General features: G+C 41.3%; 1 non-coding gene across 1 annotated transcript; it reads right to left on the bottom strand.

Moving 5' to 3' along the window:
- Positions 1 to 2,024: 2,024 nt before the first annotated feature.
- LOC119927438 lies at positions 2,025 to 2,162 on the bottom strand. The gene has a single exon (XR_005450440.1). It is a non-coding gene; the product is annotated as a small nucleolar RNA SNORA7 (small nucleolar RNA).
- Between the last annotated feature and the right edge of the window lie 11,428 nt (positions 2,163 to 13,590).

Genomic DNA, 13,590 nt, shown 5'->3' on the forward strand with positions numbered 1-13,590 from the left:
GATTGACTGTGAGCTCCCTGTGGGACAACCTGATCACCTTGTAACCTCCCCAGTGCTTAGAACAGTGCTTTGCACATAGTAAGCACTTAATAAATGCCATTATTATTATTATTATTATTTTTATTAAGTCATGGGAGTGAATGAATTCCCCAAGGGAAATTGTGTAGATGGTGAATAGAAGGGGACCCAGAAGTGAAGCTTGAAGAACATCCCCAGTTAGAAGATGGGAGGCAGAGGAGGGACATGAGAAAGGCAGTGGATGAGTGGGCAGAGAGATAGAGAGATAGGGGGAGAATGAGGAGAGGACAGTGTCAGTAAAACTGAGGTTGGATAGTGTTTCCAGATGAAAGGTTGAGGAGGATTAGGTTGTAGTAGAGGCCAATGGATTTGGCAACAAGGAGATCATTTGCTACCTTAGAGAGGGTGGTTTCTGTGGAGTGAAGGGAATGGAAACCAGATTGGAGGGCATCAAGGAGAGAATTGGAGGAGAGCAATTTTAGACAGTGGGTGTAGACAACTCAAGGAATTTGCAGAGGAATGGTAGGAGGGAGATGGGGCAATAAGTGGAGGGAGCCATAGGGTCAAAGAAGAGGTTTTTTTAGGATAGGAGAAACATGAACATGTTTGATAGCAGTGGAGAAGAAGCCACTGGTGACTAAACAGTTGAAGATTCATTCATTCAATCAATCATATTTATTGAGCGCTTACTGTGTGCAGAGCACTGTACTAAGTGCTTGGGAAGTACAAGTTGGCAACATATAGACATGGTCCCTACCCAACAGTGGGCTCACAGTCTAGAAAGGGGAGACAGACAACAAAACAAAACATATTAACAAAATAAAATAAATAGAATAAATATGTACAAATAAAATAGAGTAATAAATGTGTAAAAACATATATACATATATACAGGTGCTGTGGGGAGGGGAAGGAGGTAAGGCAGGAGGGATGGGGGGGAGGGGGAGAGGAAGGAGGGAGGTCAGTCTGGGAAGGCCTCCTGGAGGAGGTGAGCTCTCAGCAGGGCCGTGAAGGGAGGAAGAGAGCTAGCTTGGTGGATGTGGGGAGGGAGGGCATTCTAGGCCAGGGGGAGGACGTAGGCAGGGGATTGACGGTGGGACAGGCAAGAATGAGGCTGGGCTGTAGAAGGAGAGAAGGGAGGTGAGGTAGGAGGGGGCGAGGTGATGGACAGCCTTGAAGCCGAGGGTGAGGAGTTTTTGCCTGATGCGTAGGTTGACAGGCAGCCACTGGAGGTTTTTGAGGAGGGGAATAACATGCCCAGAGTGTTTCTGGACAAAGATGATCCAGGCAGCAGTGTGAAGTATGGATTGAAGTGGGGAGAGACATGGATAGGGAAGGAAAAAGGGAGGGGGCAAGTGTTTTGATAATGTGCAAAGGGATGGGGTGGGAGGCAGAGGTGGAGCAAATGGATTTTGAGATATGCATTTACTAAGGGTTGGTTTTGTTGTCTGTCCCCCCCTTCTAGAAAGTGAGTGCATTGTTGGGTAGTGATATCTCTATCTGTTGCCAAATTGTACTTTCCAAGCGCTCAGTACTGTGCTTGGCACAAAGTAAGCGCTCAATAAATAAGATTGATTAAGTGAATGAATGAATGGAAGGCATAACAAAAAGAAATGGCACATTCTCCATCCTCAAGGAGCTTGCCAGGTAGCATAAGCAAAACTAAAATATTTACAAATAGAATAATCTACATAAATAATGGAATATTCAATTGAATAAGCAAAGATAATAATTGTGGTATTTGTCAAATACTTATTATTTCCAAACACCGTGCTTAATGCTGGGGTCTTGTCTTATGCTGTGTGGTTGTCTCTCCATACTGGTACCATGGATACATATCCAAGAATGCCCCTCCTCCATCTGAAATCATGCTGGTAGTGTATCCATAGAGTTTTCTTGGTAAAAGTATGAAATTGGTTTACCATTGCCTCCTTCCGCGCAGTAAACGTGAGTCTCCACCTTCAACTCTCTCCCAAGCTGCTGCTGCCTAGCCCAGGTGAGTTTTGACTTGTAGCAAATTGCCTTCCACTAGCTAGCCACAGCCCAAGCTAGGAATGGAATGGGTATGTCTCTGCTTGACTCTCCCTTCCATAGCAGAGTCTGGTAGGGGACTGGAAACTCTCCAGGTGCAATCCTGAGAGGGGAATGCTGGGGTAGATATAAAATAATCAGGCCATGCATAGTCCCTGTCCCACCTGCAGCTCATAGCCTAAGTGCGAGGGAGAACAGGAACCCATTTTACAGATGATGAAACTGAGACACAGAAACGTTAAATGACTTATTCTAGGAGAAGCAGCGTGGCTCAGAGGAAAGAGCACGGGCTTGGGAATCAGATGTCATGGGTTCTAATCTGGATCCACCACTTGTCAGCTGTGTGACTTTGGGCAAGTCACTTAACTTCTCTGGGCCTCAGTTCCCTCATCTGGAAAATGGGGATTAAGACTGTGAGACCCATGTGAGACAACTTAATTACCTTGTATCTCCCCAGCTCTTAGAACAGTGCTTGGCACATAATAGGCACTTAACAAATGCCATTATTATTATTATTATTATTATTATTATAATACATCAAGTAAATGGTAAAGCAGGGATTAGAACCCAGGACACCTGACTCCCAGCCCTTTGTTCCCATTAAGCCAGGGAAGCAGCATGGCCAAGTGGAAAGAGTATGAGCCTGAGAGTCAGAGGACTGGGTTCTAATCCCACTCAGCCAATTGTTCTGCCAATTGCTAGCTGGGTGACCTTGGGTAAGTCACTTAACTTCTCTGTACCTCCGTTTCCTCAACTGTAAATTGGGAATTCAATACCTGTTCTCCCTCCCACTTAAGACTGTGATCCCATGTGGAATAGGGACTGTGTCTGACCTAATTAACTTGTACTTACCCCAGTTCTTAGAGCAGTATTTGACACATTATTATTATCATTAAGTGCCTTAGAGTTGTTTCCGATTCATAACTATTTCATGGATATTTTTTCTCCAGAATGTCCTGTCCTCTGCCATAATCCACAACCTTTCTAACGTTTTTTCCGTTATTGTTCTTAAGGTCTCTATCTATCTAGCTGCTGGTCTGCCTCTTCAATGTTTTCCCTGGAATTATCCCAGCATTAGTGTCTTCTTCAGAGAATTAGTCTTCCTGATTATGTGTCCAAAATATGCTAATCTAAGTTGAGTCATTTGGCCTTCCAAGGACTACTTTGGTTTAATTTGCTCCAAATTACATTTGTTTGAATTTCAGGTAGTCCATGATAATTGCAAAAGCCTTTTCCAACACCACATTTCGGAAGAATCGAAGTTCTTTCTGTCCTGTTTTTCCACTGTCTAGCTTTCTGATCAATACATTGTCACTGGAAAACCATAAAGTTGACAATTTATATTTTTGTGGTAATTGTTACATCAGCACATTTCATGACTTTTTCCAGGATCTTCATAGCAAGTCTTCCTAACATTAATCTTTGGCGTATTTCTTGGCTATTAGTTCCTTTATTACTGATTATCAGTACCGCACATAGTCAGTGCTGAAAGAGTACCATCAAGTAAACAAACAGACAAACTAGGCCATGCTGCTTCTATATTATCTATCTACCCAGTTTTTTGCTCATAGTAATCGGCTCAATAAATACTATAGGAATTTTTTTTCTAAAGTGTATCTTGCCTCCCCCCCACCCAATTAGGGTGGAGGACAGATATTAGAGTTGCCATGATTCAATTAATTCATTTAGTGTCAGTTGAAATTAATGATTTTCCCATTTTTCAGAGCAGAATATTGGCTTTTTTTTTTTTAGTAGGGACAAGAATCTAGAATTCGTTGTACAATCTGAAAATAGCAATAGGTTCCAGAAGAGTTTGGAAAAGATAACGAACAAGAAGTCCACAAAGCCTTTCTAGGAGGGACAGTTAGAGATTCAAAGTGACAAGTGAAGGACATTGATGGTACATCCCTAAGCATTGAGGTGGATATTAAGGAAGTCAGCATTACACTGGTCCTCTAAGTGGCTTATTGCCACTGTCTGAGACTGAATACTGGGCTGGATGGATCACTGATCTCAACCAAGAATGATATTTATTATGTTCTTATGTTCAAAGAAATGGCAATGTTCTAGTCTTGGCATCGGAAAAAACATTAGCCTTTAGACTTCTCTCAATAAAAATTGACCACTTGGGAAAAATTGTTGCATATTTTCAGTAGACATTTTTCTTTTGTGAGGAAAATAATAATGATGTCCGAGTATCTCGTGTGCTTCATCCAAGCAGTTTAAACAATTTAAGATATTAACGCTTCATAATGTTCGTCTGAGGTCATTCTAATAGAGAACCAAAATACCTCACTGAATGCATTGCAGGGACTTAGCATTTGGGAGAATTAATTTAAAACCTCCTGATAAGATAAACATGTTCTTTTCCCTGTAACTCAGCCCCTTCAATTCCACCCCTGGAGATTTTTGTCCACTTTTTTCCAGTTGTGAAATGATACTGAGGATCACCATCACAAACATTATGATGTGGCACTGTGATGACACAGAAGCTACCTGCTTGATGTGTGACCTTGGGAGAGTCACTTCACTTCTCTTTGCCTCAGTTACCTTATCTGTAAAATGGGAATTAAGACTGTGAGCTCCATGTGGGATGTAGACTGCGTCCAACTAAATTATTTTGTATCCACTTCAGTGCTTAGTACAGTTCCTGGCATGTAGTACACACTTAACAAATATCATTGATATATTTGTATATGCATATGTAAATGGTATATGGTATGTATATGGTGTGTATATAGTGTGCATATATACCACACAATATATATACAATATACTTGGTATTTAAATCAGTAATCAATCATTTGTATTTATTGAGCACTTACTGTGTGTAGAGTGCTGCACTAAGCACTTGAGAGAATAAAATATAACAGAGTTCATAGACACGTTCCCTGACAATAGGTGCTTACATTATAGAGGTGGAGATAGACATTAAATTAAATTATGGGTACATAAATAAGTTCTGTGGGGGTGAATACCATTTGCTTGAAGAGCACTTGACCTTGCAAGCACTGGAAAGGAATCATGGATGAAGTTAAGAAGAAGGAGTAGCAGTAGCAATAGTAGAAGTAGTAGTAGTAGCAGTATTGATTTTTATTGAGTTCCCCCTGGATGTAATGTACTGAACAAAAAGTTTGGAAAATATCAAACAAATAACATATTTTCGGCTCACGAGGAGTCCAATAGGAGTCCAATAGGGCAGGCAAATATGAAAGTATTTACAAATAAGTAAATATTTTGGTGTACAACTGAACAAAAGTCTATACATAAATGGTGACTTAGACCACGCCCTACAGGGGCTCACAATCTAAAGTGGGAATGATAGATACAAAGAGGTAAAGCCAACAGTTAAAATGAAATTTAACATCATAGTTTGTATTTAAAATTTTGAAACTCTCAACAGGAGAATGAACAACAGTAATTGTGGAACCTGTTAAGTGCTCACCGTGTTCCAAGAACAGTACTAAAGCGCTGGGGTTATATAAGATATAATCAGGCCAGGCAATGAAACATTTTTGCCATTTATCATGGGGCAGTAAGTAGGTTCAAGGAAATCTTTCCTCTCCAGGCCTGCCTCACTCTACCTCAGTGGGATAGTGAAAAGCAACCACAGCCTCCTTTTCAAAACCGCCGGGAGGCTGCTGCTATTGCAGCCGTCACTGTGGCCTTGGTTGTGACTGGTCTCTGATCCATGAGGAACCTGAAATTCTGCTCCTCTTCCCAAGCTCCTCTTTCCACAGTTCCCTACTGGTTTTTGGTTTTTTGTCATATGCTGTCTTGGTGTTTTGCTTCATCTCTTCTTATGTGTCAGTTGTTTATCCCCTCTCTCCCTTTTTGTTTTTAGATTGAGTCCCCTGCCTCCAAGTGATAAGCAGCATGGCTCAGTGGAAAGAGCACGGGCTTTGGAGTCAGAGTTCATGGGTTCAAATCCCGGCTCTGCCAATTGTCAGCTGTGTGACTTTGGGCAAGTCACTTAACTTCTCTGTGCCTCAGTTGCCTCATCTGTAAAATGGGGATTAAGACTGTGAGCCCCCGTGGGACAACCTGATCACCTTGTAACCTTAGAACAGTGCTTTGCACATAGTAAGCGCTTAATAAATGCCATCATTAAGTGATAGGGACCATACCTAATTTCCACCTGTCAATTCTTTCCCAATGCTTAGTACAGAGCTCAGAAAACAGTAGCAATAGTAATAGTATTTATTGAGCACTTACTATATGCAGAATTCTTAATAACAATAATAATAATGATGGCATTTGTTAAGTGCTTACTATGTCCAAAGCACTGTTTTAAGCACTGGGGAGGATACAAGGTGATCAGGTTGTCTCACGTGGGGCTCACAGTCTTAATCCCCATTTTACAGATGAGGTAACAGAGGCCCAGAGAATATAATGATAATAATAATAATGGCATTTATTAAGTGCTTACTCTGTGCAAAGCACTGTTCTAAGCACTGGGGAGGTTACAAAGTGATCATGTTGTCCCACAGGGGGCTCACAGTCTTAATCCTCATTTTTCAGATGAGGTAACTGAGGCACAGAGAAGTTAAGTGACTTGCCCAAAGTCACATAGCTGACAGTTGGCAGAGCTGGGATTTGAACCCATGACCTCTGACTCCAAAGCCCATGCTCTTTCCACTGAGCCATGCTACTTCTCTAAGTACTAAGTACTTAATAAGTACTTAATAATAAGAACTACTACCGCCACTACTAGGGAAGCAGCATGGTCTAAGTGGAAAGAACATGGGCCTGGGAATCAAGGAACGTGGTTCTCATCCCAACTCTGTCACATGTCTGCTGTGTGACCTTGAGTAAATCACTTCACTTCTCTGTGTCCTCATCTGTAAAATGGAGATTAAGACTGTGGGACAGGGGCTGTGTCCAACCTGACTACCTTGAATCTACCCCAGCACTTAGAACAGTGCTTAGCACGTAGTAAGGGCTTAACAAATAGCATAATTACTATTATTATTATTACTACTACTTCTACTACTCTTGTGTCAGTGCAGCCATAACTGTAGCTGCCTCTGAGGACAAATTGATCCTGTATCACTGTGATGGCCATGTGGATCACATGAGAAGCAGCATGGCTCAATGGAAAAAAGCATGGGCTTTGGAGTCAGAGGTCATGGGTTCAAATCCCAGCTCTGCCAATTGTCAGCTGTGTGACTTTGGCAAGTCACTTAACTTCTCTGTGCCTCAGTTACCTCATCTGTAAAATGGGGATTAGGACTGTGAGCCCCCCGTGGGACAACCTGATCACCTTGTGACCTCCCCAGTGCTTAGAACAGTGCTTTGCATATAGTAAGCGCTTAATGAATGCCATCATTATTATTATTATGTGGAGAAGCAGCATGGCATTGTGGATAGACCAGGAGCCTGAGAATCAGAAGGTTATAGATTCTAATCCTGGCTCTGCCTTTTGTCTGTTGTGTGACTTTGGGCAAGTCACTTCACTTAACTGGACCTTAATTAACTCATCTTTAAAATGGGGATTGAGACTTGTGAACCCCACATGGGACAGGGACTGTTTCCAACCTGATTTGCTTGTATCCACCCCAGAGCTTAGTACAGTGCCTGGAATATAATAGGCACTTAGCAAGTACCACAATTATTATTATGTGGAACATGTACTGTCTCCAACCTGATTATCTTGTATCCACCCTAGTGCTTAGTATAGAGCCTGGCACATAGTAAGTGCTTAACAAATACCATTAAAATGAAAATAAATCAACCCCACCTGTTTTTCTCAGCACCTGACTGTTTTACAGGCAAGGATAATGGCCCTTCATCTGCTGCTGGGGAGCTGGAGGAGAAGCAAAGAGCATGAACAGGGAAGAAGGTAATCAATCAGTGGTATTTATTGATCACTTAACTGTGTGCAAAACACTGTTCTAAGCACATGGGAGAGTACACTACAACAGAATTGGTAGACATGTTCCTGGCTTACAATGAGCTTACAGTCCATTATCATTTTCTTTCCAGAAGTTGATAAAAGGTAGAATTTCAGGGAGTTTTAGTTTTACAGCTTTCTGGAACCTAATGAAAGCACAAGGAGGTTTTTCTAATGAGCTTAATCATAAAAACTGTTGCCTGAACTGGTAGCAAGGTTAACTAAATGACCCAATTCATCTTTTTCAGTTCTCATTTTTTCCACTTAATTAAGGTGTCAAGCACTTTAAAAACATTTCTCAATTGTTTTGAAAACTGCCCCTTGATCCCCATTAGTCACTAGACAGAATAAATAAAAGTAGCATGATTTTTCAAGTGACTTTAAAATATAAATTTTTGAGAAGATTTTGATTTCCTTATTGAGCTTTACACTGAGACATCCACTAGTTAATCTTGCAGCACTGATCTTTGGTTTCTAAACAAAATTAAATTGGCAGCCCAAGTTTCTAATTTATAAAATAATTTTCAAGTTGGTTATATTGAATTGACTGTTACACCTTTTCACATACTAGATTATATGGGAAACTCCTTGTGGGCAGGGAACATGTCTTTGGTACTGTTATAGTTTTCCAAGTGCTTGATTCTGTTCACTGCACTTAGTATTCATTCATTCATGCATTAATAGTATTTTCTGAGCACTTACTGTGTGCAGAGCACTGTACTAAGCACTTGGAAAGTACAATTAGGCAGCAGATAGAGACAATCCCTACCCAACAATGGGCTCACAGTCTAGAAGGGGGGAGACAAACAACAAAACAAAACAAGTAGACAGGCATCAATAGCATCAAAATAGATAGAATTATAGATACATACACAATTTATGGTAGACCATCAATATTCTTTACTACTAAATAATCAGGAATTCATAACCATAATTGGTTAACAAAAATTTTGAACCAATGCCAATAACTCAATTTAGAGGGAATATGAATTATGGATCTGTTGAGTAATTTAACCTTGATGCGTCTCAATTTTTGAAGTGAAATTTGGAATAAGGAAGTAGAATATATCCCACAGATGTTATAAAAACTACATCTGTCTCTCACTCATCTATTGCCCATCCATCTATCTGTCTGGCACTTCTCTTTCGTTACCGCTCATCTCTCTTGCTGTCATTGCTCATCTATCTATTTATTTGCCACTCTGCTAGAACAAGCATGTGATATTTACTGAAACAATATCAAATGCTATGAAGAACATTCTCTTCCCCCCCAAGTCACAGCTTTCTTGAGTCTGTAAATCATTTTCAAGAAGTTTTCAGAACCTTCAAGTGATGATGCTATATAGCGAGTAGTGATGCTGAAGAAATAATTTTGATTTGTTACATGGTAGCAGAGAAATACTTTTTTAAAGGAAAATGACGGGGATAGTTGATTTCAGATATCTTCCTAGAGGCAGAGTGAGGGCTAGACTAGCAGCAATGTAATGAGCTTCCTGGGAAGGCAAGCTTGTAAAAAATGGATTTATCAAATATAAATCTTCAAATTGGAAAGGAACAAAGACTTGATTTAGGAGGAATATGCTTGTTAACCACTGTGATTTTGACAAAACAATTTACTATTTCTGTTCCAAAAATAATTTTTAGTTTTAGTTATTTCTCACTGTCATCCTCAACACTGTTATTTTTACATTATAATTTTTTTCCCTAATTTTGTTCATTTGCCATGTAGAACAATGATAGAAGGCCTCATAAACTGCAGTTCAGTGATAGTGTGACATTTGGTGTAAATTTCTAGGGTAGTGCCTATGGGTTTTAGCTGCTAAACTCTCTTTAAAGGTAATGGTAAATGCACATGAAAACTCTGTGATCCACAATAAAATATGTCCTTTAGGGTTTTAAGTTAGAAGGAGAAACCTCTTATATTATCTTGGGCTCTAAAACAAAAAAAAGTTTATGTGCTAAATTTCTCCATTCCAAGAGGTACTGTATATTTAGTCTTGAAAATGTCTTTAAGCTGCAGAGCAGAGCATTATTAAAAAAATACATGTGGGTAAAGTACCTTTTTTATTACATTGTGGAAAAATAGTGTTATTTTATGCAGTTCTTGCTATGTTCTTTCTAAATAAAAATATCTAGAATGATAAATTAGGAAAATGGCTCTTGGATAGTTGTTCTACTTTAAATCAGGGGAAGCAGCATGGCTCAGTGGAAAGAGCACGGGCTTTGGAGTCGGAGGTCATGTGTTCAAATCCCGGCTCCGCCACTTGTCAGCTGTGTGATTTTGGGCAAGTCACTTTACTTCTCTGTGCCTCAGTTACCTCATCTGTAAAATGGGGGTTGAGACTGTGAGCCCCATGTGGGATAACCTGATGACCTTGTATCTACCTCAGCACTTAGGACAGTGCTTTGCACATAATAAGCACTTAATAAATGCCATTATTATAATTATCTATTGATGTTCACCTTCATCAGATCTCCTTGGAAACTATGCATCCATTGCAAGTGTACCACATTTCTTAGACTTTAGAGACCCTAGTATATGAAGAAAATAAATAAGTTATTTATTAACTTAAGGATTAGCTATCATCCAGCCCTTCACTCCATTATTACAAGTGAAAGCAAGACAGGCTTTGGACAAAGTCTTTGCTACTCATGGGGCTCAAAGTCTAATGGAGAAGAAGATGGTAGCATCACCATTTAAAAATATTTAACTTACTATTTTTGCCCCCCAAATAATTCATAGTTCTAATTCATATTTCTAAGTAGAAGGAAATCAGGAGAGGCAGCAAGTGAGCCCAGTGAACACAGTCAAGGGGCAGCAGGATGATGGTGGTTGAAATTAGAAAGATTTGCAACTCTGGATTTCTACTTTTAGTGTTTGCTTCGCACACTAGATTGTGAGCTCCTTGAGAGCAGAAGAGCACTAATTCTATCATACTCTCCCAAGGGTGAGTACAGTGCTCTAAAAATAGTAGACACTCGTTAAATGCTACTGTAGCTCTGGAGCAAGGTGGGGGATGAGTGGGAAGTGACAGGGGACAACGACCACCCAGAGAAAAATTCTAGACTCTAATGGACATTACATGGTGGGTCTGACATGTCAGGCAACATCACACGCCTCTGGTTGTCTGCAGTCTCAGCAGCCAGGTGTCCACCCTAGTCAATTGGCTGCATTTTTTTCCTACCACAGAGAGACCAAAGATCTGAAGCTGGGCCTAGTGAGAAGTGTCATGGGGGAAATGGGAAAGCTAGTTTTTCTTTCATGAACGCTCTTTAGTACTGAATGTGAGATATTAAAAAATTTCCTTCCACTTCAATCGGAAAGCTTTTGAAATCCAGTGGAGTGAAATGCTGTGAAAGATCAGTGTATCTTTTTTATCTGACCCTCACATCGGAACCTCCCTGCAAAAATGGCTAGCTTGACTAACTTCTGTAAGCAATGCTTTGATGGAGCTTGCAGAGCTGACTGGCAGTCCTTACCGAAGAAGGAGTGAGAGTTTCCATAGTGCATAATGTTCTATGAGCACAGTCTTGGAATTGGTGAGGAGTGAGTCTGAGAATCTGAAAAACCGCCCTCATTTAATGGTTTCTAGGCATTGCATTTATTGCCGCTGGATCGGCCCTAAAATACTTCCCAAGATCTCCTAGAAAAGAGCTCAGAACTCTCCAAAAATGCTGTCAAGTTTGCCCTGGATGCTGTATTCCCGATATGGCTACGTTCCAGTCATGAACTATTGGATAAAATAAGAAACACTGAAGTTCTGAGTGCGAAAGTATTTAAACAAGTAGTGATGATCCCATTTTGGGTAGAGAGACTTTAAAGCCATTACTAGAGTTGGCAGACATTTAAAAGACTAAGAGCCATTTCATCACATTCTGTTCCATGAAATTCCTTTCCATTCCCCAAGGCCACTTAATAAAAGAGAGGCACAGAATTTGTATTGCTTTCTCAATAGAGTGGTGTGACAGGAGGGTTTGTAAATAGATCTGATTTGGTTTTTCCTCCTTTCCAGAAACTATAGTTTTTCTGGAAAGTCCGTAAAACAGCATGGCTCAGTGGAAAGAGCACGGGCTTGGGCGTCAGAGGTCATGAGTTCTAATCCTGGCTCTGCCACATGTCTGCTGTGTGACCTTGGGCAAGTCAATTAACTTCTCTGAGCCTCAGTTACCTCATCTGCAAAATGGGGATTAAGACCGTGAGCCCCACGTGGGACAACATGATCACTTTGTATCCCCCCGAGCACTTAGAACAGTGCTTTGCACATAGTAAGTGTTTAACAAATGCCATCATTATTATTCTAATTATTAAAACCAAGGAAGGATAAGGATTCTGGTTGTATTTCGGTGGTGCTTGTACCCTTTCTATTTATTCACTTTTTTTAATGGCATTTGTTAAGTGCTTACTATCTGTGAAGCACTGTTCTAAGTGCTGGGGGGGGGGGGATGCAAGGTGATCAAGTTGTCCCACCTGGGGCTCATAGTCTTGAGGTAATTGAGGCACAGAGAAGTTACATGACTTGCTTAAAGTCACACAGCTGACAAGCGGCGGAGCCAGGATTAGAACTCATGACCTCTATCTCCCAAGCCCAGGCTCTTTCCACTGAGCCACACCGCTTCTCTACACATCTCCTCTAATCAATTAATCAGTGGTATTTATTGAGTGCTTACTGTGGGCAGAGTATTACACTAAATGCTTCAGAGAGTATAATACAATAGCCGATTCTCCTTTTTTTCTAATGGTATTTGTTGTTGATGATGATGATAGCATTTGTTAAGTGCTTACTATGTGCAAAGCACTGTTCTAAATGCTCGGGGGGATACAAGGTGATCAGGTTGTCCCACAAAGGGCTCACAGTCTTCATCCTCATTTTACAGATGAGGTAACTGAGACTGTGAGAAGTTAAGTGACTTGCCCAAGGTCACACAGCAGACATGTGGTGGAGCCGGGATTCGAACCCATGACCTCTGACTCCCAAGCCCGGGCTCTTTCCACGGAGCCATGCTGCTTCCAAGTGCTTACTATGTGCCAAGCCCTGTACTAAATGCAGGGGTGAATATGAGGTAATCAGATTGGAGACAGTCCTTGTTCCACCTAGGAATCACAGTCTTATCCCCATTTTACAGATGGGGTAACTGAGGTGCAGAGAAGTTGAGAAACTTGCCCAAGGTCACACGGAAGACAAGTGGCAGAGCTGGGATTAGAACCCAGGTCAGAGACTGTGAGCCCACCTTCTAGACTGTGAGCCCACTGTTGGGTAGGGACTGTCTCTATATGTTGCCAACTTGTACTTCCCAAGCGCTTAGTACAGTGCTCTGCACACAGTAAGCACTCAATAAATACGATTGATTGATTGATTGATTGATCTGCCTCCATGGACCGTGCTATTTCCGTTAGGTCACGCTGCTTCTCCTCCAATGGCTACCAATCAATCTGCGCATCAGGCAGAAACTCCTCACCCTGGGCTTCAAGGCTGTCCATCACCTTGCCCCCTCCTACCTCACCTCCCTTCTCTCCTTCTACAGCCCAGCCCGCAACCTCCACTCCTCCACCACTAAACTCCTCACTGTACCTCGCTCTCGCCTGTCCCGCCATCGACCCCCGGCCCACGTCATCCCCCGGGCCTGGAATGCCCTCCCTCTGCCCCTCC

This window comes from Tachyglossus aculeatus, chromosome 4 (assembly GCF_015852505.1).
Source record: "Tachyglossus aculeatus isolate mTacAcu1 chromosome 4, mTacAcu1.pri, whole genome shotgun sequence".
Taxonomy (NCBI): Eukaryota; Metazoa; Chordata; class Mammalia; order Monotremata; family Tachyglossidae; genus Tachyglossus; species Tachyglossus aculeatus.